Raw genomic sequence first — 25,381 nt, 5'->3', positions numbered from 1 at the left:
ATGCCCTCCTCGACATGATTAAGGACACCCCAGACTCGTGGCCCCTCTGGCATGCCCCCCAGGTGATCCACCAGCTCTGAGTGGTGGGAGCACCTAGTCATGGAACAGTGGGATGATGACTGGTGTCTCTGGAATTTCTGGAAGAGGCAGCACACCTTTCTGGAGCTCTGCCAGTGGCTGTCCCCCACACTGAGACATCAGGACACCTGGATGTAGTGTGCCCTCCCTGTGGAGAAGAGGGTCGCAATAGCTCTCTGGAAACTGGCCATTTCAGACAGCTGCCTCTTTCTCTGTGGGACACCAATTTGGTGTGAGCAAGGCCACAGTTGGGCCCGTCATGATGGAGGTAAGGAAGCCCAGCCAATGCACCCACCTGGTGGGGGGGAGCCCAGGACAGGGGGTAGGGTGGGGTCCGAGGTAAGGCCCAGGGGGTCTGGGTGGGGACTGGCACAACCTGCATACCCTCACAGGTGCAGAAGTTCCACCTGCCCTGAAAGTGGCACGTGCCTTGAATGCAATGCTCCTCCAGAGGGTGATCTTCATCAGGGACCTGGACATGGCCATTGAGGGCTTCGTGGTGCTCGGGTTCCCGAATTGCTTCAGGGCCCTTGACGCGACCCATATTCCCATCCGCACCCTGGACCACAGTGGAGGACAATATGTTCCCAGGACATATACGTGGGCTGGCCTGGCTGCACCCATGATCCACAGGTTTTCCAGACCTCTGGCCTGTGCCACCAGCTGGAGGCAGGGACCTACTTCCCCCAAAGGGAGATCCCACTCAGGGACACCACAGTGCCCCTGTGCCTGGTGGATGATGCAGCATATCCATTCCAGCCCTGGCTCATGTGGCCCTACATGGGCCACCCCACCCCCAGCCAGGAGCGCTTCAGCATGCAAGTAAGTCACGCCCACAACATGGTGGAGCACACCTTTGGAGATCTCAAGGGCTGGTGGCACTGTTTTTTGGCCTGTCCTCAATGTCCCCCAGGTTGTGGGTGCCAGCTGCACTATACATAATATTGTAGAGAGAAAGGGGGAGACCATCATTCAGGTATGGGTGGCTGAATCTCACCTGGGCTACACACAGCTGGCTCCCGCCCCTATCCACCAGGCCTATCGTGAAGGGGTCCGCATCTGGGAGGCCTTGTGTGAGTACTTTGCACAGGTGCTCCAGTGAGCACCTCCATGGCCACCCTCAGCAGGTCCACTGCCCACTCCCCTCCACCCTGCGCACTGCCCATCGCCACCTCTCACAAACTGCCCCCATCTCCTGCACACTGCCCCCCACCAAAAGCACAAAGCATGCGGTGATGTGGGCAAAATAAACTGTTATATTCTGCAGTACAAAAGCATGTGCTTAATGCCTTATATGCATAACATAACCATATACATTATTTACAGTGGAGCAATCTATTCATGGGAGGTGGGGGACGACCTATTTGTGGGGGGGAACAAACTATTTACATGGGGAGGGGAGCACAGGTGTCCCACCGGGGGGCCCTTACTATGGGGCATCGATGGAGGGCCTCGATCCATGCCGGCTCTGGGACCCATGACTGGCCCCATCCATGGTCCCTGATGGGGCTGTGAGGGCGTGGGGAGAACAGGGAGTAGGGCCAGGGGTCAGACCCACCTGGGCGATCTTAACTAGCAGGGTCCTCTCCTGGGCAGCTTTTGGGTGGGTCTGCAGTGGAAGAGGCAGCAGTAGGGGCACCAGGAGGAGGCATCCAGGCCAGCAACTCTCAGAACATGCCCACCACATCCTGGAGGGTCCCCATGAGCTCCCCCGCCATGTCATCCAGCACCAGGCGGCCTCGCCTTCCTCCAGGCAGAGGTGCCACTCTGTAACCTCCACCTGCTGGCAGATGGAGGCAATGATGTGGAGGTCCTTCACCACCTACTGTTGGCCCCTCCAGGAGCAGGGATGCCCTGGTGCTGATGGCGGTACAGGCTGGTCAATATCCCTTGCCTCCAGTGGGCTGTCTGGCATGACAGAGGGTGCGATGGTCTCCTGGCCCTTGGATGGTGCAGCTGCAGAAGAGAGGGGCAGACCATGAGACCCGATCCTGCCCCAGTGCCACACCCCACTTCCCTGTTCCCCATGCCCTGTCCAATGGCAGGGTGGTTGTGGAGGCCCATGGTGGTGGTGAGGGTCCCTGTCCCCTTTGGGGAGGCCCCCTTGTGTGGTTCAGGCCCCCCATGGGGGTGGGCTGTCAAACTGTCCATGGGAGTGGGTGCTGAAGGGCCCTGGCAGCTGTGACACCATCTGGAGAGCCACAGGCCTGCTGGGCCATGGCTGGCCAGGATCTGTTGAGGCTGTGGGGGCCCTCATGCAGGTATGGAGCCCCTGCCCCTGTAATCCAGGGTATGTGCCCCATCAGGTACATACCTGAGGGTTGACTTCTGAGGTTGCTGGATGCCCGGCTGGTTGAGGACCGCCTGGAGGTGTGAGAGGGGAGGTCTATCATGAGTTACCCCTCCTAGATGGACCAGTCCCTGGCAGCAGCTGTATCAGGCTCCAGCCCAGGTGTTGTGGGGCTAGCTGATAGTCCCAGATTTTTGGCATCCCCGGGCTGCAGCTCCTCAGCTGAGGTGTCCAGGAGGGCATGCAGGGAGGTGGTGTCCCATGCTCCCAGAGGGCTCCAGAGCTCCCAGTAGAAGTGGCATGAAGCAGGGGCAGCCCTCAACCAGCTGGCCAAGTCCCAAGCCCAGGCGTACCCTGGCTGCAACTCTTTTACCTTGGTCCTGATTTGGTCAGGAGCGCAGGCAGGATGGCCATGGGAACACGCCCTCGGCCGGCCAGGTGAAAGCAACTGCATTCCTCCACTTTGTGACCATTTCCTGGAGCACCTCCTTATCGTGCCACAGGCCCAGCAGGTCCCAGAGCTCATGCTGTGCCCAGGAGGGGGCTCACTTCCCCCCCAGGGTGTACCCCTGCAAGCCCTGGGCAGGCTTGGAAAGGGATCCCTGGGGCTCCTTGCGCTGCTGGCTGCTGGTCACGGTGATCTAGTAGGTGCTGGGAGCATTGCTGGGTTGTGCAGGGGCACCACATGCGATGGCTGCTGCCTGCACACTCTCAGCTTACTCCAACGGGGTTTCTGGGTCCATGCAGCTTTAAGGGCTGGTGCACCACAGAGCCCCACAGGCTCTGGGCAGCACGTCTCTGCCTCCCAGCTGATTGCTATCATGGTGGACCCTGCTCTTTGAAAGAGCAGGTCATGGAGCGTCTATATACGTCCTCTTTCAAAAGTGCGGCCTTTCCCTATTTCATGTTTGGAGGAGTAATTTTGAATGCTGGGCCGCATTCCATTGATTCTGTTTTTGAAAGAATGCATGGCATGTGCAGACGCGTCACGCTCTCTTTCAAAAGAGGGCCCGGATTTTCAAAAATAGTGTCGAGTGTAAACGTTGCTTATGTGTGTACCCACTTATTCTGAAGTAAAATGTTGACACATGGAGTTATTCACATTTGTCCAGTACACTTTAAATTAACATCTCCCCTTAATCTGACTCAACTTTCACATATAGAAGCTGTTAAAGTACAAGTCAATTAATGTCACTCAGTGTTTGACAGGTTTATCCTGTGGCAAAGTTAGTATTATAGCAACTAACCAAGCACAATAATTATTTACATGAATATGATAAAATTCTAAAACAGCAACACAGATAAATTCTCAACAAGACATCAGGAGATGCAGGTATGAACACATGAAAATCCAATTTTTGTAGTGCCAAAAACTTTATTGATTAACAATTACAAGATATAGGGATTATACAATATATTGTTCTAAAAAATAGTTGAACAGTTTTAGCTGAAATTTAAAAAAAAGAAAAATCATTCTGATACAGAAGATACTTGGTATAGAACAACTCATCCTAAATGGTCAAAGTTTGGCAAAATCATAAACAAATAAACACAGTCTTCTATTCAGAAGTTTCAGGCAACCTTAATACTAGGCAGTGCTACCAGCCTCACATAAACACATTTTTCTTTACCCCCACTGTTGTATGGAAACACACACACACACACACACAAGCAGTTAAAAAGAAAAAAAAACATTATGAAAGTATGAAGAGGGAAATATTGAAGAAAAAGTCAGGATGATACATTCCCTCTGTTCACGCACTCTCACAACCACTGCTCAGAGCAGCGTGTCCCAGTGTCCACACATCAAAAAGGATGTTGAAAAACTGATGAGATTTCAGAAAAGACTCAAACTTCTCATTTGAGGACTTGCAAACATGTCTTACTCTAAGATAGTTAATTAATTGAGAAGGAGGTTACAATTTAGTTGAACACAACCTATAAAAATCCAGCATGGAGTGAAGATATCTGATACTATTGGATAATGTAGCAAAAACCTAACAAAGTACCAAGGCTTGTAAGTTGAACCTGCACAGATTCAAAGAGGAATAACAGTCAGAGTAATTAGCCATTGAAAAGAACCCAAGTGATGGACAAGATTTTCCATCATCTGAAATCTTTAATTTAGGACTTGATGCTTGTCTAAAAGGGAAACTACAAGTAATTGGACTTCTTCAACATCTATCAACTAACAGAGCATGAAATTACAGCAACAAATTGTTTCTTATTTCATCATCCTGTGTTGCTGTCATGAATTATTTTCATATTTAATGCACCACATCTTAACCGTTTCCAAAGATGTAATGGACATGACACTGCAAATAGCAATATATCTGCTATTGTAACCTACAATGACCTAATTTTATCCTTTTTCTTTACCGTCATGTCCTTTGTCTTAATAGTATGCCATATTATTCAGACCTTTTACCAGACTCTGATATTTAGATTGATGTACTGTATTTTTCAAAGGTAATGATAGCAGTTAATTTACTTTTTAACATGCATTGATCTGCACTATGACACCTTTGCCTTCAGGTCAGTATTTAGACCTCTGGTTTGCTAATCGGTACTCATTATTTCAGACAGGTTGCAAATCAGTTAAGTTTGCTGTTGATATAAAATACAGGGAGAAAGGAATAAAAACAAACCTAAATACACTTCAGATAATATTGCTGCACCATTAAACAAGGCTGATATGTGGCAAATTAAATGTTATCATGACAAATTACAGGACCACATTCTAGCTCCTGACATAATAAACAAGAGTACAAAAACATGAAACTGAGGTACAACCATAAGACTTTGAAAAAACACTGGACTAATAGGAATTTCTATGGCATTGTTTGTTCAGAATTCTAAAGAGAGTTCTGATATTTTTTGCTTATTATTTATTTGCTGTCTGCTGCATACAATGAATGGTGGTCCATAGTGTTAGAAATTCACTACTGAAAAAGTAAATTACTATTCTACTTTTGGATTATGTTATACAAAGCTAAGTCTCCATGTATGTGCACAAACGCAAACATATTTTTAGAATTCAGTGTTCTAATGTCCGAATGCTTGCAAGAAGGAAAGAAAGAAAGAACGAAAGAACGAAAGAGCACATGAAATTTGCATCAGATTTTGTATCTTGACAATGGAAGGGTATACATAATGACATGTTGCTAGTTAGTAATATGAGGAAAAAGAACTATTTTAACTTGTGGAATTACCACTGATAACTCAACTTTTAACATATACATCCAAATAATATATTTAAAACTAGTTTTATATAGCCAAATACTGGAGAAAATGCTAAAAACAGTCTTTAGTTTTGCAGGAAACTAAATGCTAGTTAATTATCTGCCAATTTGAGCAACATTTCACATAGGACCAGGATCCATTTATCTTCAATCTTTTATTTAGGGTCATAAATTTGTGCCATGAAATATGTTGTGAACTACTCACAATTTATCTTTTGGAATAACATTGGATATATAAAAGCCCTGTGAGAAATAATGCTGAAAGGGGCATCTGGATCAACCACATCTGTGTTGCTTGAACAGTAAAACAAACAACAAAAGGAAAGAATACAGAAAAAAGTTTGAAAGATTCAGATGGAGACAGACATATGTGAAAATCACATAAACATCAGGCATTATAACAAGGCAGAATTAAAAGCATGTGGACCCTTAAGCCATATTCATGGAGCTCCAGTAACTTCAGTGAAGGAATAGCTCAGTGGTAAGAGCATTGCCTTGTAAAACCGGGCTTGTGAGGCCAGTCCTCGAAGGGAGCCTTTCAAGAGTCTGGAACAGGTTAGAGTTTAAAAAAAAAAATCTGCCAGGGATGGTGATAGGCCCTGCTGTGAGGTTAGAGGACTGGACTTGATGACCTCTCAAGGTCCCTTCCAGTTCTATGATATAGGATGTATTTTATTTCAGGGAATCTAACCAGATAGGGCATTTTACAGGTTTGACGTCTTAATAATCATTTGCATTTATTATCACCATTTTATAAGATAATTAAAAATATAAACCTGTGTCTGTACTGAATATTTCTATGAGGAATTAGTGCAATTTTAGTGTGTTCCCCAAAGAGAAGGGGCATCATGCCAATCAGTACATAGCTCTGGGTCTGTTAGAATAATATAAAATAAAATTTGCTCTTCTAGATGTGGCCGGGGCACATTAAGTCTATTATTCTAATGCTTCAGAGAAAAGTGAATTTATCTTCCCCTCACTGGTCTATCTTCACACCTGTCATTACTCTTTGACAACTGTGTGATGACATGCATGAGGGAGAACTTTCATCCAAAGTCCTCAGCCGTGTAGATGAGCAGTTTACTTTATGCCACATGGGATTTGATTACTCTTAATTCAGCTCAGCAAGCTCTGTACAAAGCACCATCTGCTTATGATATAAAACCTTTCATTCATAGCTTTCCCTCTCTATTCCAGAAAAAGGCACACATTTAGTTTTAGTGGTGTCCTACACAAATCAGGGATTTATTTACAGTTCTGTCTTACTTTCCATATTTAGTTGAATCAGAAACATTTTCTGAAACTTCCAATAAACTGCCAAGAAATTTTTCTGTCCATCTAGTTTGAGACTGAAAATTCAATTGTGCATATGTGTGGGAGGGGTTTCATGTTTTCCCACCTTTTCTTTGGTAGGTCTGACTGTGAGTTGTTTGCCTGAATATTCTGGATCTACAGCCTTATTTTTAATTACATACAACAACAATAGTTTCTGTTTTGCTTTTAGGAAACAGCTGTCACAGCCATAAAATAAGAGACTGATATACATGATCTATGATGAGATAACAAGCTCTGTGGACATGGAGAAGTCAGTGGATGTGATATACCTTGACTTCAGCAAAGGTTGTGATATGGTCTCCCACAACATTCTTGTCTATAAGTTAAGTAATATGGATTGGATCCCTGGACTATAAGATGGATGGAAAGCTGGCTTGATGGTCAGTCCCAACGGGTAGTGGCCAATGGCTCAATATCTGGATGGTGGTCGGTTTCAAGTAGAGTGCCACAAGCCTCGGTTCTGGGGCCAGTGTTATTCAACATGTTTATTAATGACCTGGATGAGGGACTGGATTGCACCCTCAGCAAGTTTGTAGATGACACAAAACTAGGGGGAGAGGTAGATACATTGGAAGGTAGAGAGAGAATCCAGAGTGACCTGGATAAATTGGAGGACTGGGCCAAAAGAAATCTGATGCAGTTCAACAAGGAGAAGTGTAGTGTCCTGCACCAGGAGTGGAAGAATCCCAAGCATTGTTATAGGCTGGGGACCTACTGGGTCAGCAGCAGTACGATGGAAAGGGACCTAGGGGTTATGGTGGATGAAAGTCTGGACATGAGTAAATAGTGTGCCCTTGTAGCCAAGAAGGCTAACAGCATACTAGGGTGCTAACAGCATACTAGGGTGCATTAGGAGGAGCATTTCAAGCAGATCTAGAGAAGTAGTTATTCCCCTCTATTCAGCACTGGTGAGGCCACATTTTGAATATTGTGTCCAAAGTTTTGGTCCCCCCCCAGTATAAGAAGGACATGGACTTGCTGGAGCAGGTTCAGCAGAGGGCAACAAAAATGATTAAGGGTCTGGAGCACAAGACCTATGAGGATAGGCTGAGGGATTTGGGCTTGTTTAGTTTACAGAAGAGAAGACTTAGGGGTGACTTACTAGCAACCCTCAACTTATTGAAGGGGAGCTCTAAAGAGGAGGGTGAGAAACTCTTCTCAGTGGTGTCAGATGACAGAACAAGGAGTAATGGTCTGAAGTTGAAGAGGGAGAGGTGTAGGTTAGATAACAGGAAAAACTACTTCACCAGGAGGGTGGTGAAGCATTGGAATGTGTTGCCTACAGAGGTGGTAGATTCTCCATCCATAGAGGTTTTTAAGTCACGGCTTGACTAGGTCTTGGCTGGGATGACTTAGTGGGGGTTGATCCTGCTTGAAGCAGGGGGCTGGACTAGATGACCTCCTGAGGTCCCTTCCAGCCCTATGATTCTGTGATTCTATACATGATCGTTCACACGTACAGCTGCAAACAAAACAAAGAGCAACTATTAACGAAATTTTGAAGTATCAGAAGATGTCTCAATGAGACATCCCATTTGGGTCCGGTATTGTTTAAAATTTTCATAATGACTTGGATGTGGGTACAATGTGGATGTGGGCATACTGATCTAATTTATGGATGACCTATAGCTTGGAGATACTTCAGAGTTTAAAATTCAGAGGAATCTTGATAAATCAGAGAACTGGACAACAAACAAACAAACAAACAACAAAATGAAATTCAACAAAGACAAATGAAAGCTGTTACTCTTAAGAAAGAAAAAAACAAATGCACAAACACAGAACGGTGGGGATTGGATTGGCAATAACACTGCTGAGAAGGATTTGGGAGTTGTGGTGGATTAAAGCATGAGTCACCTATGTGATGCTGTTGCAAAAGAAAAAAATGGAACTTTAGGTTGAAGTAATAGAAGAACGGCATGAAAGTCACAGAAGGTGATAGTACACTTCTACTCAGGGCTGCTGTACCCACCTTGCCCTGTCCACATGTGTCCCCACACCCCCCTCAGCAATCCCCTCCCATCATTCCCATGATTTTCTGCAGCCTCTCCACATCCTCTTATGTCTCTGTGCCCGCACTCAGACACCACCTCCCACTCTGGCCCTGCACCTCCACTCCCATTCAGCCCCTGCACCAGTCAGTCCTCCCCCACAGAAAAAGTGGCATGTGTAGAAATGGCTCCTGTGCTTACAGTGGTCACACAGTTTACACTCTGAGGAGCAAGAGTGTGAACTTTAAGTAGTTCAGAAGTTTAGATATTTCTTTTAACTCTCTGAGCCTCTTGTGCCTCCAAAATGGAATGGAAATATGGGCTGCATATACATTACAGCAATCTTTTGGAAGATGATCTGGAAGATATCTTCCAGAAAATCTTCTTTTGAAATAGCATGTCCCACAACAATAAGCAGATCAAAAGATTGATCCACTCTGTCATGATCATTAGGGTTAGCCAGCAGCCTGGGAGTAAAAGGGTTAACCTCCTAAGCCAGGTGGGGTTGGTCTGTAGGAATGTAGGTAAGAATTTCAAACTGGGACAAAGGAATTTTTGGCTCCTCCCTTTTCTGCTCTCTGGTTCTTCTTCTTCTTCCCAGCCATGAGGGAGACAGACACAGAATATCTCCCTCCAAGAACAGGCCCTCCAATCTTCTGTAAGTAGGGTAAAGTTTAGATAAATCTGTTAGGCTTTATTGTTTTATGGTTTGGGAAGTGGGATCTTATGTCTGTGCACTTTTTAGAAATATTCTTTTACTCTCCTTGGAACTAAGTTCTAGGCCCCTGGTGGAGACTACCCATGTGTTTTACTTTGTGACTCTGCCATCTAGTCATGAGGCTTGCAACACAAATATTATTATAATAATAAAAGTTATTTTTCTTTTTATTAACCTGGTATTGGTTAATGTTTGTGTCCTGGTTTTTACTTTTGAGGCTGCCATTTCCCAAGTAGTCTCTCCCTGGTTTCCTTATTATTACTTGGGTGGTGGCAGTGAATTTTATCCCAAAAATCTAAGGTTTTTTAGGATTTGGGGGGGGAAGTTTATACCAAAATCTGATAGATAAGGTTTTCGGGGTACTTTTGCTGGCCCCCACTTCTGCATTTGTCTTGCTAGAGTGGGGAAAGAGCCATGACAAGCTCTTTTAATAGAAAGCATCCACCCAGCCCCCGCTCTTTCAAAAGAATGGGCCAGGAATTATAAAATCTGGTGCCATGAGGACTGCTCTTTCAAATAAAGGGGCTGTGAAGCATCTAAACATGCTTTTTAAAAAAAAAAAAAAAAAGAAGCTTTCAAAAGGAGGTGCTCTTCCTGATCCTGGAGCAGAAGAGGGCTTCTGGAAGAAGAGCTGCATTCTTTCGCTTTCAGATCAAAGAGTGAATTTTGTGTGTGTACAGTCCCTGTGTTCTTTTGAAAGAGGGCTTGCTTTTCTGAAAGAACTTCTTAGTGTAGATATGGCTATGAGAATAAGATTTCCAGGGTTCCTTCTTTCTGATAAAACAATAAATACAATTTATTTCTTTACACTGCTTTACTTCCCCATCTATATGAAGCTGAAAACTAAACTAAAAACTTCCTAAATGGACAGAGAATAACTGAAAGGTCAACTAAGCTTCCAATCCTGAAATATTGCAATGATAGATTTAGGCTGCCTGCAATATTCCGTTCAACATAGCGTACTCAACAATGCTAACAATGATCCAAGGTTGAAGAAGAATTAACAGTCTCAGGAGGCTATACAAAGCATACTTTAAAAAAAAAGAATACTTACATATTTCCCTAAAATAGCATGAGGGCTTGCTATCTTGGAAAGGATCAATTAAGTGGGATTTACTCAGGTTATCAGGAGACTTTCAAGGCTACTTTTAAAGTTGACATCTTTCCTAAATCTGGTAAGTGCAAGAGGACTTGCCCATTTGAGATTGCAAACTAAACAGAAAGCAGTCAGGAAGCAACATATTTCTTTTTTCTTCATTTCTTCAACATAACTATCAGAAAGAGGTATGTTTCCCCCGTGAGTTTTTACTCTTCACAGTGATGGAACTGCTGCCAAAGCATTTCTGTACATGGGAAGATCTTAAATCTTCTCAGCTGTCACTTTAATGGTGACTCCACGACTTGCTTTAAAGTGTTACAAAACTGCTTTTTTCTTTTGTGAAGATACAGACTAATATGGCTACCTCTGTGACTAAGCAGTCACGTTTAAGAACATAACCTGGATACAGCTATTAAGTTCAAATCCAGCAGCACTGATCAGATAAGAGAGCTGCCAACTTTCTCTGAAGGACAGAAAGAGAGTGAGCGAGAGAGAAAAAACACAAAAGAACATGCATACTTCAGAGAAATAGAGAAATCAATGGCACAAAAAAAATGGGAAAGGAATCTAACTGGTAGAATAAACAAGGATGTCACAAAAAACCTTGATTGAATGAGAGCCCAGGCATCTAATAGACCATTTCAGAAATATATGCTGCTTTTTAAATTACAGGATTATTTGCATTGTTCCAGTGGCAGGGGAAAGATATCTCACCTTGACAAGTAATAAGAAAAGGAAAAGGTTGGGGAGGGAAAGGCAGACTGTTTATCAGGATTCCTTACATAAGACTAAAAATCAGGGTTTTGTAATTCATCAGAATTTAAAGTGTAGATTCCAGAGGCACAGAGGAAACTACAGGGGCATAGGCAGTAAAATTATGTATCTAGGATTCAGTTCAGTAAAAGAGGAGATGAGCAGAATATGCTCTCTCAGTCCTTGTGTACCCAATTTACGATAATTTAATCTGGACCACCTTTCTCTAGGTTGCTTATGGGAATGTCATATTGGACTGGTAGAGAGACAAAGTAGGTAAGATGTTAAAAGACTTACTAAAATTAATTATGTATTTACTTCTTCTTCCCCAGCTGGTAGGCCCAGTAAACCTGTCAAAGAAGGGAATCAGGCTGGTTTGGCATGATTTATTACTGACTTATTTGATATGGGGTTCCTGTGGTGCAGTTTGGATGATGGGACTGCTGAGCCCTCTCACCCAACAATCCCAGCTGGCCCTTACACCGTGACGGCAATTTCAAGTTACTAACCTCTGGCAGGTAGTGGAATTGTTCCCATCCACAAGCAGGAGCACATTCAATTGAGTTACCTGAATGATCTCCCAGCCACTCATAGGCTATATCTACACTAGAGAGTTTTATCAACAAAACCTAGGGAGTGTCCACATTCAAAATGCGTTCTTTCGACATTAAATTGACAGAATGAAGCACTTCCATCAACAGCATTCCACTGTTCTTCCAAGAGACGGAACGCCTCCCTCAACAGAATCCGTTGACAGAAAGGTAGTGTTGAAGCTCTGGGGGACTTTTGTCAACAGACAGGGCTTCTGGAACACTGGACAATAGAGACGCTGGGCAGTCTGCTGGTCTCTGTTGAGAAAGTGGATAGCTCTTTCGTTCCACTTTGCTGTCTGGCCACAGTCTGTCAGCAGAAGTTTTGTTGGAAGATATGTCCTGACAGTAACTTCTCTCGACAGACAGCATAGACATAGCCATAAATGATCAAGAGGGAAGCGTCAGTCAGTTCTCCACAGCTCCCGAGCCTTGCACACACACACTGCCCCCCAGTCCTCCAAAGCTATAACATTTTGCACTAGTCAGAAGACTGGCCAGTATAAATTCATTTGGTAGTTTCTCACTTGCTCAATGATGAGTGGACACACACATTAATCATTGTAAACTGAGCTGAGATTTCCCAAGCTCTTCAAAGCATACAGTTTTTGGTAATATATAAAGTGGTTTATTGGAAATATAGAGTTTAAATTATTAAAAGTAGCAAACATAGGCTATATCTACATTAGCAAGTTCTTTTAGAAAATCAGGACCTTTTCTGAAAGAACACGCAGAGCATGCACACACAAAATTCACTCTATTGATCTGAAATCAAAAGAATGTGGCTCTTCTTCCAGAAGCCATTTTCTGCTCCCAAATCAGGAGGAGTGTCTCTTTTTGAAAGCTTCTTTGGAAAAAAAGCATGTGTAGACACTCCATGGGCCCTTTTTCAGAACAGCGGTCCTCATAGTGCCAGATTTTTCAATTCCTGGCCCAGTCTTTCAAAAGAGCGAGAGCCGTGTGGACACTCTCTATTGAAAGAGCAGCTTGATCTTTTTGATCCACTTTTGTGTGTGGATGTGCTCTTTCAAAAGAAAATCTTCCAGAAAATCTTCTTTCAAAAGATTGCTGTAGTGTAGGCAGGACCATAGAGAGCAAAGTTGGTTATTTAAGAAAAACTAAAAATAACTTTGAGGTTTAAATTCTACAAACTAAACAAAATTTGAATCAAACAATGTCTCACAAGGACAGATAATATACACAGATTTCAGGTCCTTCATACACAAAGTGGACTCCACTTCAAGCCTGTGACCAGCCTACTCCAGCTGTGCAGTAGGGATGCAGACCAGGAGAGAGATACTAGTGTAACATAGTGAATGTTCTGCTATTCCTATTGAAGATATTTCCATGTTGAAAATTGTGTTGACAGACTGCTGCAGAAGAAATGTATACAGTATTAATAAATATTCTTCCCATGTACAGCAGAGTTGGGCTTGCATAGAAATATGGAAGCACAAGTGCATCATAGAGGGGCCTTGCTAGCATTCATTATTCTGGAAGAAGTGAAGGGAACAGGCAGTAATAGCTAAGCTATTTGAGATCAGAATAGCGCTCATACTCATTTTGCAGAACTTAATTTCAGAGCCTGGCCAAGGTTGAAAATGAAAGAAATTGCTTGGTTTAAAACTTCTCTTGGCCAATTAACTATTCTGTTTAAAAATTGGAATTCTTTCACTCAACTGACTAAATTTACTATGCAATGATGTTACCGTCTCTCTTTTATATTTTCTTCCCGCATTCTAGAACACTCTTTGCTGTGATATGGATTAGTCTGCCCCCATGCCATAGAAGCCTCCTCCAAGATGTAGTGTGTATTGTGCATTGATGAGACAATAATACTGTTTGGCTGTTGATGGCAACTCATTTGTTGTAACTGAAAGGCTGTTTTGTTTTGTTTTGCTTTTTTTTCCCAAACCTGACAACTTATTTCAGTAGCACATACTGTAATACTTCATAACTTCATGCACAATGACAATACAAGTGATTCAACAAGATAGTATTGTTCAATAGATTAAGACTTTTGAAATGATATTATATAAGGCATACTTTGTACACCTCATAACCGTATCAAAGCATTGACTATGTGGTTCCAGGGTGCTACTCTGCAATACAAAGTGGCATGTTATTATATGCCAAGTAACTGACTGATTAATATATTGTTATTTTTTTCATGTATTGAAGTTAGGCTGACTGATCTATAATTCCCTGGGTTCTCTTGTTCCCCCTATTAAAGGCTGGTATTATGTTTTCCCTTCTTCAATTTACAGGGGCTCTTCAGAACTCATTCATTCAAGAAAGTTAGAGAACAAATCTTAAAAAGATAGAATAATTCTCTGTCATGAGTCTGAAGGGTCATACAGTTTATTCTGTTCTTCCTAGCTCCCTATATTCTTTTTTCCTATTGATATTTTATTCCAGCTATTTGTTGCAATTTGATCTAAAGTTTAGATACAGTTTTATCATCCTTTCCTTTCCAAAAAGGTGAATGTAATCTTAGTTCTGAAAATATAGAGTGACCCACAGAGGCCAGACTGCAAGGACAGACAGTAAGGACAGATTATGTGTAAACAGTAAATAAAATCCCTCTTATATTTACCCCAGCCGTAGGGGTGCAGGGACACCTGAGGACAGGGTCTAGGAGACTGGATAATAACTTGCCTGTTGTGGGGCAAAATGTCTGAAGAAGGGATCTGTGAGTGTGACTGTAAGAGGAAGCAGAGATAGAGTTTAGAGGCCCCAGACTTTGTCCCTAAGAGTGGCAGACTTAATGATTTCTGAGCAAGAAACTGCCTTTTGTGTTTTCTTCCCTTCTTTGATCAGGAAAAGAGGATGTTGTCTAACTTTTTAAAAAATAAAGTAATAGGATTGCACTGAGAATATGCTTAGGGCTGCCACAGCTGAGACACAAAACAAAACAATAACAACAACAATGACAAAAACAACAACAACAAAACTCCCCGGGCATCTGAGATGATCCTGAGTACAAACATTTGAATAGTTGATAGAGTGTAGTACCATTACAAATTTCCCAGGATAGCTACCATATAAGGGGAAAAATTGCTGCTGGAATTCAATACAATAAATCTTTAGAGAATTGGCAATATAATGCACATTTATAGATGCATAAATTCAGTGCAAACAAACAAGAGAAAGCTATGCGCTTCAGGAATTGCGTAAAGCACTTAAAATGTAGGGAAGCATAACTGGCAGTCATTTCAATGCTGTTGGGATTTACTAAATCATCATTGTTCCTATTGGATAGACATATGATGAAAAGACATTGTTGCCCTACTGAAAAGAATCACACTTTAACACTGATGTACTGAAGGTTACAAGTAGGGTTGTTAATTAATTATGGTAACCTCAGACAACTAATTCAAAAAATTAATCACAATTCATCAGTTTTAGTTTGCACTGTTAAATAACAGAACACTAACTGAAATTCATCAAGTATTTTGGATGCTAGTCTACATTTTCAAATATATAAATCTGAGTTGTAACACAGAACACAAAGTGTCCTGTGCTGAATTTATATTTTCATTACAAATACTTGTACTCTAAGAATGATAAACAAAAGAAATAACCTTTTTCAGATCACCACACAGAAGTACAGTCCTGCAATCTCTTTACTGTGAAAGTGTAATTTACAAATGTAGATTTTTTGGTAACATAACTACACTCAAAAACAAAGTAATGTAAAACTTTAGTGCATATAACTCCGCTCAGTCCTACTTCTTATTCAGCCAATCACAAACAAAAACTGGTTTGTTTACATTTAAAGGATATTATACTGCCTTATTAGTTACAATGTAACCTGAAAGTGAAAACAGGTGTTGTCATTGCACTTTGTAGCCCTCCTTATGTGCCAGATATGCTAGAGATTTGTATGCCCCTATAAGCTTTGGCCACCATTCAAGCATACATGTGTCCATTCTGAGGACATCATAAAAATAATAATAATGCATTAATTAAATTTGTAATTGAATTTTTGGGGGATAATTGTATCTCTCATGCTTTTTTACCTGCATTCTGCCATATATTTCATGTTATAACAGTCGTGGATGATGAGCCAGCACGTCGTTTGTTTTAAGGACACTTTCACTACAGATTTAACAAAAGACAAAGAAGGTGCCAATGTGAGATATCTAAAGATAGCTACAGCAGGCAAACAAATGTTTAAGTGTCTGAAGTGCCTTCCAAAATCTGAGAGAGACTAGGTGTGGAACATACTTTCAGAAGGCTTAACAGAGCAACACTACAGTGTGGAAACTACAAAACCCAAACCACCACCAAAAAAAAGAAAATCAACTTTCTTCTCAGATACTGAAAATGAACATGTGTCTGTTTGCACTTCTTTGGTTTGCTAATGAGCAGAACTCATCAGCATGGACACATGTCCTCTGAAATGATGGTTGAAGTATGAAAGGTCATATGAAACTTTAGAGCATTTAATATGTAAACATGATGTGACAGCAGCTATGACAGTGCCACGTGAATGGCTTTTCTCACTTTCAAGTGAAATTATAAATAAACAACAGTCAGCATCATCTCCAGCAAATATAAACAAACTTGTCAGTGTAAGTGACTGGCTGAACAAGAAATAGGCCTAAGTGGACTTGTACATTTTAAAGTTTTACATTGGTTTATTTTTGAATGCAGGGTTTTTTAAATATTTTTACATTTGTAAATTAAAGTTTCATGGTAAAAAATCATACTACGGTACTTGGAATTGGGGGGATTTAAAAATACAACTTCTTATTCATTTTACAGTGTAAATACTTCTAATAAAAGTAAATATAAAATTAACACTGTGCAGTTTGTATTCTGTGTTTTCATTGGAAACAAGGCATTTAAAATGTCGAAATCACGCCAAATATTTACATACCAGGTATTCTATTATTAATAGTGTGATTAATCACAATTTTTAATTGTAAGAACAATCATGATTATTCTCTAATCACTTGGCAGCTGTAGTTATCAGTCAAAGAACAAGAATGATATGTCCATAGTAAATTTAGTCAGTTGAATGAAAGAAATCCAATTTTTAAATAAAACATTTTATTGGTTAAGAGTTTTAAACCAAGCAATTTCTTTCATTCTCAGCCTTGGCCGGGCTCTGTAGTTGAGTTGTGCAAAATAAGTGTTAGTGCTATTCTGATCCCAAATAGCTTAGCCATTACTGCCTATTCCCTTCATTTTTTCCAGAATAATGAATGCTAGCAAGTCTCTTCTTTTATCTTCCCAACTGTGCTTCACTTGTGCTTCCATATTTCTATGCAAGGCCAACTCTGCTGCACATGGGAAGAATATTTATTAATATTGTCTATATTTCTTCTCAGCAGTCTGACAACACAATTTTCAACAAGGAAATATCTTCAATAGGAATAACAGAACATTCACTGTGTTACATTAGCATTACTGTATGCAATTATTATTAAAACATACAAAGCACAAAAATCTGCACCATTAAGTCCACTAAGGGCCAGTGGTTCTGGAACTATTTTTGTGATGGGAATACTGAGGTTCAGGCAGCATGCCAGGGGGACCTTACAGGGACAAACAACATGAACCTGGTGTGGCCAACATGATAGGGCCTATAGGACCCCAGGATGGTGTGCTGTAACCCATGGCAGGGATGGCAGGACCCAGGAGGGGCTTCCTGGAAGCCAGAATCCTGGGGCTGAAGCAGCCAGCAGCAAGGATGGCCCTTAGATGTGGGGAAGCTGGGTGCAAACCTGGGAATGATTGCACACTCTATTTCCCACACCTATGTTAAGGAATTCACTGTTGTGATTAATTTTACGTGGGAGGTATTCATATACTGTAGCAATGGGTATGTGTTTGAAACCAACAGAAAGGAATATTATGTACCAAGTAAAATGACATATAGTTTGCAAACTTCTACTCAACAGTTAGGAAACATTACGATTTAAACTGTCTATTCAAGCTGAATTATGCCTCTTTGTAAATATGCATTATGATGTAGTCTTTAATTATATGATTGCATGCTCCCCCTCCTTCCACAGACAAAGGATCCCACTCACTGACTGTACAGGAAGGATGGTGCTCAGGGACTGAACCAGGATTGCATAGAGGATGAGGCTTTTGGTATGATCTTCCATTCACTGGTTCTCGAGGCTGAAAGGTATATGAGACTGAAGAAACAGAAAGGACAGACTTTTTGTTAAGCAAGTGAATACTGTGGTGAACTGGGGGTACTATCTGTACCACTACTGAATTTTGGATGGTTTATTGTACCACATAACTACTGTGTCATAGAAAACCTATGTACATTGACACCCCCTCATCAGGGTTATGTCTTATCTCTGCCAGACTCAGAGACAATAGGGAAGGATCAGCACTCAACTACCTTCTATTCAAAGTGATTTCCTCTACCTGCAAGAAGACATATACTTCTCCCAGCAGAAAAGAGGGCTCTTTGGGAGTAATGGAAGATTCCCACAAGATGGAACAAAAGAAGCAGGTGACCCTGGAAGCGGTCTATAAAGGTATTCAGGATGGAATAGGGGCAAGAACTGTTTTACTCCTAACTACGACAAGGAAGGCCACTGCAGGGACAGGGTACACAAGGGCAGGGGAGCAAATACACTGTTTATGGCTTCTGGAGAGAGAGCAGAGTGAGGATGCTAGCCTGTTCATACAGTCTGTCTTGATAGGAGTAAGACTGTAGGCAGGGAACTGTGCAGTCTGAAAAGTCCCTGGTCAGGAGGGAGATCTTTGCTCAACAGAAGTGATGGCTGTAGAGCCAGGAGCCTAAGTAAGGGTATAGGAAGGAGAACAAAGGTTCACTTGTACTGAACTATGATAGATACCATGTGGGAGAAATCTCTTCTGCCTCTGCCCAATACCCCAGGCGACATCAGAAATCAAATTTTTTGGCAGGTGGCCCCTATTTGTATATACTTCATTTTCTGGATGCCCAACCTGAGATTCCTGGAATTTAACATTAGCACTGAGCACTCACAACTACCAGTGAAGTTAATGGAAGTTGTAGACGCTTAGCACCAATGAAAATAAGGCAGTGTGAGCTGGAAAAATGAGCACAGGGATGTAAGTCAGGAGGTCCTGATGTCTGACTTTGGCACACCAGAGCATCAGAATGGCCATATTGGGTCAGATCAATAGTCCATTTTACCCAGTATCCTGTCTTTGAGGGTGACCATTGCCAGGCTTTTCAAAGCAATTTAACACAAAAGGGTAATTTTAAGTGATCACTCTCCTGCCAACGAGCTGTTGGTAGCTGAAGGTACAAGGAGACTGAGTGCATAGGACTGCATCCTTGACCATCTTGTCTAACAGCCACTGATGGACCTATCTACGGTGACCATATTTCCCTATGCTAAATATGGGACACCTCATAAAAGTACTCTTATTCAAACGAGTTCAACAGCAATCAGAACTATGCAGTAAAATTGTTCATATTAGCATTAAATTAACTTTACTGACCCACATTAAAAAGAAGTACTGCATAGGCGGATTATTTTTATTTGTCTTATTTTCAAGCCTATAGCATTCTCTCTCTCTCTCTCTCTCTCTCTCTCACACACACACACACACACAAAACTATCTTAGATGGTGGACAAATGACTAACCAATCTTCTCTAGCCTCCTCTCTCTCCCCTACATACCACTTTGGACCCTCCAGGATGGATCCACTTCACCCTGTCCCCGGTACTGCACATTCCCGAGGCAAAAAACAGGGTGGGAGTATGCAGAGTCACATCCTCCCTCAGATTTCTTCCAGGGTTCAAATTACAATGTGGACAGGATATAAATATTGAATCAAGTGCAACATTCCTTGAGCGCTATCCATCCTGTGCACTTAATGAGGAAGAATAAAAGATAAGAGAAAAAGATACAAACAATAGAATTGTTTGGATGCTGAACTTTTAGTTCTTAAGTGTTGAGACTAGTTATATTAGTTAGAAGCAGAAGACATTTATCTCTGAATTGGCCAAATGGGCTACCGAGTCCATGTCTTATGTCCATGGATAACTGAGGAAATCCCAGCCTGGCTTTTCTCTTATGAGGTGTGCAGAGCTCCTTCCCTCTGTGCTCAAAAGGGATGATGGACCATGGAGGACATATGCTGGGTCTTTCAGGGTTGGCATCATCAAAGACAGCCTCCAGTCCATGTTCCACCTCCCACAAAGGCTGTCTGCTCCCTGAGTTCCTAGTGCAGTATGTGCTGCTGATTTGGCAGTGGAATGGCCCATCCATAGATTAGAACATTCATGTTCAAGAACTTTGACTTGTTACTATTTAAGATTGTTAACTGTAATACTACAAGTACAAATGCCTGGAAAAACATCCTGGGAAAACTTCAAGCTTTCAAGCACATGGAAATCACAAGCTGTTCCATAAGCCACCCTAAAACCAAGCTTAATTCTATTATCACATGGATCATTAAAAAAAATGTTTCAACCACTGGCATTCTCACAATTTTGGCTAGCTAACAAAGCGAGGCTTACTCTCCTAAGGTTGTATCCTTACTGATTAAGGAAAATAGAACAGGTGGTGTATCTGTCTCCCCAATGTCACCCATTTGTAGTGCAAAAATAAAATATTACTTTCATAACTGTACAATATACTGTGGTACTCTGGCTCTCTTTCCTATATGACCTGTGAAACAATTTAAAATTTTATATTGCTAATTATCATCATTGGGTACTAAGTTAAAATTTCCCTAAGACAAATAGGGCAGTTCAGGTTCAGTTCAATTAATCTTAAAATCATTGTCAAAGGACACAGGCAGTCCTTGCTGCTTTAATTATACTCTGTTCATGTTTTTGAAGTTACTTATACAACAGTAATAACCAAGCTTTTCCTTTTATTTTTTTAAAAAAACCAGAGATATTGGAAAAGAAGACAACTGCTCTGGAAATGTGCTGGTGAGGTGGGTCAGCATGTATGTTCAAAGAGTAGCTTTTCTTCAAATGATGTTTGTTTCATTAAAAATGTTTTATTTACTTGAAAGGACCGCTGCTTTCTCATGTTTATGTAGATTTACATTACAGGTTGAAACTCCTTTATCTGGCACGCTCTTGTCTAGCAACATCTCTTGTCTGGCAGGACAAAGGATGTTGCTGGAGCAGAGAGCAGCTGTGACCCCAGTCAGAGAACCCTGGCAGTCCTGCGATGGGAAGCTGGCTGGGGTGCAGAGCCCTGTTGGCAGTCCAACCTGCAGGGATCCCAGTCAGGGACAGGGGAACCCAGGCAGCCGTGCAGCTCAGAGCCAGATGAGGTGCATAGCCTAATTGGCTGCCCCAACTACAGGAACCCCTGCCGAGGGTGGGAGGATGCTGACAGCACTGCAGAAGGGAATCTGGCTGGGATTTGGAGCCCTGACAGCAACCCCAGCTGTGGGGTCACTAGCAGCCCCAGCTCCAGCAACCTAGAAGCCCCACAACAGGAAGCCAGCAAGGCACTGAGCCCCTCCAGCAGCCCCACAACTGCGAGGACATGACACACGGGGGGAGCCCAGCAGCCCTGGAGTGGGACCCTACCTCTCCAGGCAGCCGATCTGACCTCCCCTCATCCAGCAAACCACTCAGATCCCAAAGGTGCTGAATGAGGGAGGTACAGCCTGTTCCAATATGGGCTATATAGACATACCATTGATGGATAATATTCAGGTACTGTTGAATGGATGAAATATATCCTTGACTTTGTATATTGAGGATTAGTATAAAATAGCCTGGACTTTTTACAATATTTATCATTAACAATAAGGTATTAATGATTACATGAGTAGTCCTCAGGGAATGCTCTATGACAGATAGATAAGATCCATTTAGATTTATAGTTCTTGTGAGTGTTTTATCATTGGACAGAGTATGGACAACTAAACTAAGATTCTCCCTCTGCCCATTTAATTGGCTGTGTTGGTGAAGCAAATGTTAAGGGCAGTGTTATAATTATTCATGCAACTTTAGTATGGGATTTACAATATTTTTAATGATTGAGAGTTTGATTTTTACCGATATGCTTAATGAATATGCATATTCTTGAATTGCACATAGCAAAAATATTTTTAAATTTAATCTCATATTTTAAAGACGTGTTAAAGATAGACACAGAAATATGACTATATGTGTCGTTTTGGATGTCTGACCATCTGAAGTATAACAGACTAATTTTTTTCCATTTAAAATTTTATATGATATATGCATCTTGCCATTAAACACACTTGATAACAAAATCATATTTCTCCACCTGTGTGACTCTGAAAGAACTATATTTTTCCTGAGTGACAAAATGAGTGGTATTTTAAACAAATTGCATTTTGTAAAATCTGAATCTGCTAGATGCTAGATTTGACGTCATTACATGGGATAAACATTATGCAATACACTGTAATATGTACTTGTCTGCAGCTCAGAAAATACTGTGTTCCTCTGAACATCTCTAATGAGCAAATTATCTGACCACAGGCACTGTCAAGAATTCTAAGGCATTCTAAACCTGAGATTAAATAATCCATTTTAACATGAACAAATAACAGTGTCAGTGGGAGATAATTAGGCTATCAAGAAATCTTTAGAACTTCCTAAACTGACATATATATTTTTCACACAGCAAAATTTAATCAAAAATATAACCAATTTGTTACAGATACGGCAATCACATCATCAAACTGTAAATCAGAAAAAAAAGAAAAAAAAACATTTATAGCCACAGGTAGGGACCTTAAAGTCTGTTAATAACTTTTAAAAATCAGTATAATTGCATTATGTGTTTAAACAGCAACTCTCAAATTTCTTTACAATGTATTTATTATCAATTATTATCATTTATTACCTTTGCATGACTAAGTATAGGGAAAATGAGATTGTGTCACTTGTCAAAGACCTTTTAGCTATCTACAATGTACATGTAGTACTGTTCAGCAGAAAGACACTTCTTATTGTACCAGAAGCACGACATAGTAATCCTATTCCATGGAATCAGTGGAGATAGCGGCAGGTATAGATTGTGCTACTTTTTGTGTTTCTCAGTCTTATGCATCCACTGACAGAAGATACTGTGTAGTGTTTCAAACATCAATATGTTAAAGTACACTAAGTGCACACAGCAGGATCTGTATGGCCAAATTAATGTGGCTCATATAAGTCAAATTTCAGTAGGATGCATTAATCCTGTGCAGGCAAGTCCTTACACACCATGAAGATAAAATAGTAACAGAGAGGAAGCCGTGCTAGTCTATACACTAGGGGCTCATCTGGATACTTGGCTCAATCTAATTCTTGACCTTCCCCCCCACCCCTCCACTCTCTGATTTGCTCACCCTGATTATCTTTTTCTGATTTGTCCTCCTTGCTTACTGTTTTTGGTTCTCTGTGTCTTAAATATTGAGTCTGGTCTGGTCTGGCTATGGTCTGAAGAAGTGGGTCTGTCCCACGAAAGCTCACCTAATAAACTATTTTGCTAGTCTTTAAAGTGCTACTTGACTGCTTTTTGTTTTGATCATGAAGATAAAAGGAATTCTTACAATGTAGGCAGTTCAGTGAATCAAAGTGACTGGTTCTGTGCAAAACATTGTTTGTAAGGTATATGTTGCTAAGTGGTTGCTAGGAAAGTACTCAATACTCAGTAAATAATATATTGAACCCCAAAAAGAAGCCTAACAGAAATCTAAGATGATGCAATACGTACACAAGATGAGGGAAAGAAAAGGCTAATTGTGTAAGCTTGAATGCCTCTAGTCACTCTGAATTTGGCATAGGGATACTGTCATGCCTACATAAAAAAAATACACAACAGTAGTAAGATACATTGCACGCTATAGTCAAATTCATCACACTTGCCATAAAGAGGTGTATATTATCTGTGACCCTGGGGCCCTGGGACACACTATTGCCCTGACGAGATACAGTTTTTGGAACTGAGGTTTGCAATTGTTGGGAGGTTCAGCTATACCATCTGAAGATCCACAAATGGCTAGTAAGAGATACAGAGTCAGAGCCCTGGCACATTTCCTTTTCTAGATGGGACAACCCGCCTCTTTTCAGCTGCTAAAAAATCTGCTGAGTAACTCGCACTGTAAAACATAAATGCACAAAATACATTTCTCAGTTTGTAAATGTTACTTCCTACTAACTGCAGCATTGTAAAAGACCACTGCTCTTGGGCCAAACTTTCACAGCACATAAGAGCACACTCATTTATTCACCAACGACCATTTGCCTTCCATCAAAGAAAATGAGAGTGGAAGATTATTGATGCAAGTCCTTAAAAAAGTGCCAATTAAGAGGTGTCCTCAACATAGCTGAACTGAGATCTAATGGAATGTCATCAAACTCCCTGTATCCCAGTGGGATGGGACCACAAACTGGGTCTCAACCAGTGTTTCCTGCAAATTGGCTGTGTCTACACTAGCCCCAAACTTCGAAATGGCCATGCAAACGGCCATTTCAAAGTTTACTAATGAAGCGCTGACATGCATATTCAGTGCCTCATTAGCATGCGGGTGGCCACGGCGCTTCAAAATTGATGTGGCTCGTCCCGACGGGGCTCCTTTTCGAAAGGACCCCGGCTACTTCAAAGTCCCCTTATTCCTATGAGCAGATAGGAATAAGGGGACTTTGAAGTAGCCGGGGTCCTTTCGAAAAGGAGCCCCAATGGGCCAAGCCGCGTGGCAGTGAGCCGCGTCAATTTCGAAGCGCCATGGCCACCCGCATGCTAATGAGGTGCTAAATATGTATTTCAGTGTTTCATTAGTAAACTTCGAAATGGCCATTTGCATGGCCATTTTGAAGTTTGGGGCTAGTGTAGATATGGCCATTGTGTGCTTGTGCAGCCACTCAGGAGACATTCCAGTACCACCCAGATGATCAGCAAAGAGTCCACAGCTACGATTTGTGTTTCTATTGGTGGTGTACATTGCCACATTCCTTGGTGCACTTAAAATAATTTATTCTGCCCATGCACGGAAAAAGTCTGCACGCAGATAGAAAAGATTAGAGGGAATAATGTTCCATTCACAACACCATGTTAATAATGTTGCATGGATTGTCTTACACTTTCTTGAGCCAATTGCTGAACCTTGATCCCCTCTCCCCACCCCCAAGATCAAAGCCTGAACCCACCATATGGGGCCAAAACCAGAGGGCTTCAGCCTTGAGCAGTTGGGTTCAAATTAGAGACAACCTTCAAAGGGCTGAACCCTTGGGCTTTGGTCTCAAGCCCAGGGTGGTGGGTCTCAGGCAGGCTCAGGCTTTGGTCCCTCTTCCTGGAGTTATGTACCAATTCCTATTGTCAGAAG

At 41.8% G+C, this 25,381-nt stretch overlaps 1 protein-coding gene and 1 long non-coding RNA gene across 4 annotated transcripts in view; one reads left to right on the top strand and one right to left on the bottom strand.

Annotated features, from left to right (window-relative positions):
- CSMD3 (CUB and Sushi multiple domains 3) overlaps window positions 1-25,381 on the bottom strand; it is a 1,166,921-nt gene that overhangs the window by 527,014 nt on the left and 614,526 nt on the right. The window lies entirely within an intron of this gene.
- LOC142008460 (uncharacterized) lies at window positions 9,571-21,028 on the top strand. Its single transcript, XR_012644153.1, has 5 exons — window positions 9,571-9,594; window positions 12,186-12,267; window positions 18,123-18,241; window positions 18,430-18,605; window positions 20,969-21,028. It is a non-coding gene; the product is annotated as an uncharacterized LOC142008460 (long non-coding RNA).

This window comes from Carettochelys insculpta, chromosome 2 (assembly GCF_033958435.1).
Source record: "Carettochelys insculpta isolate YL-2023 chromosome 2, ASM3395843v1, whole genome shotgun sequence".
Classification (NCBI taxonomy): Eukaryota; Metazoa; Chordata; order Testudines; family Carettochelyidae; genus Carettochelys; species Carettochelys insculpta.
This window is presented reverse-complemented; position numbering and strand designations above follow the sequence as displayed.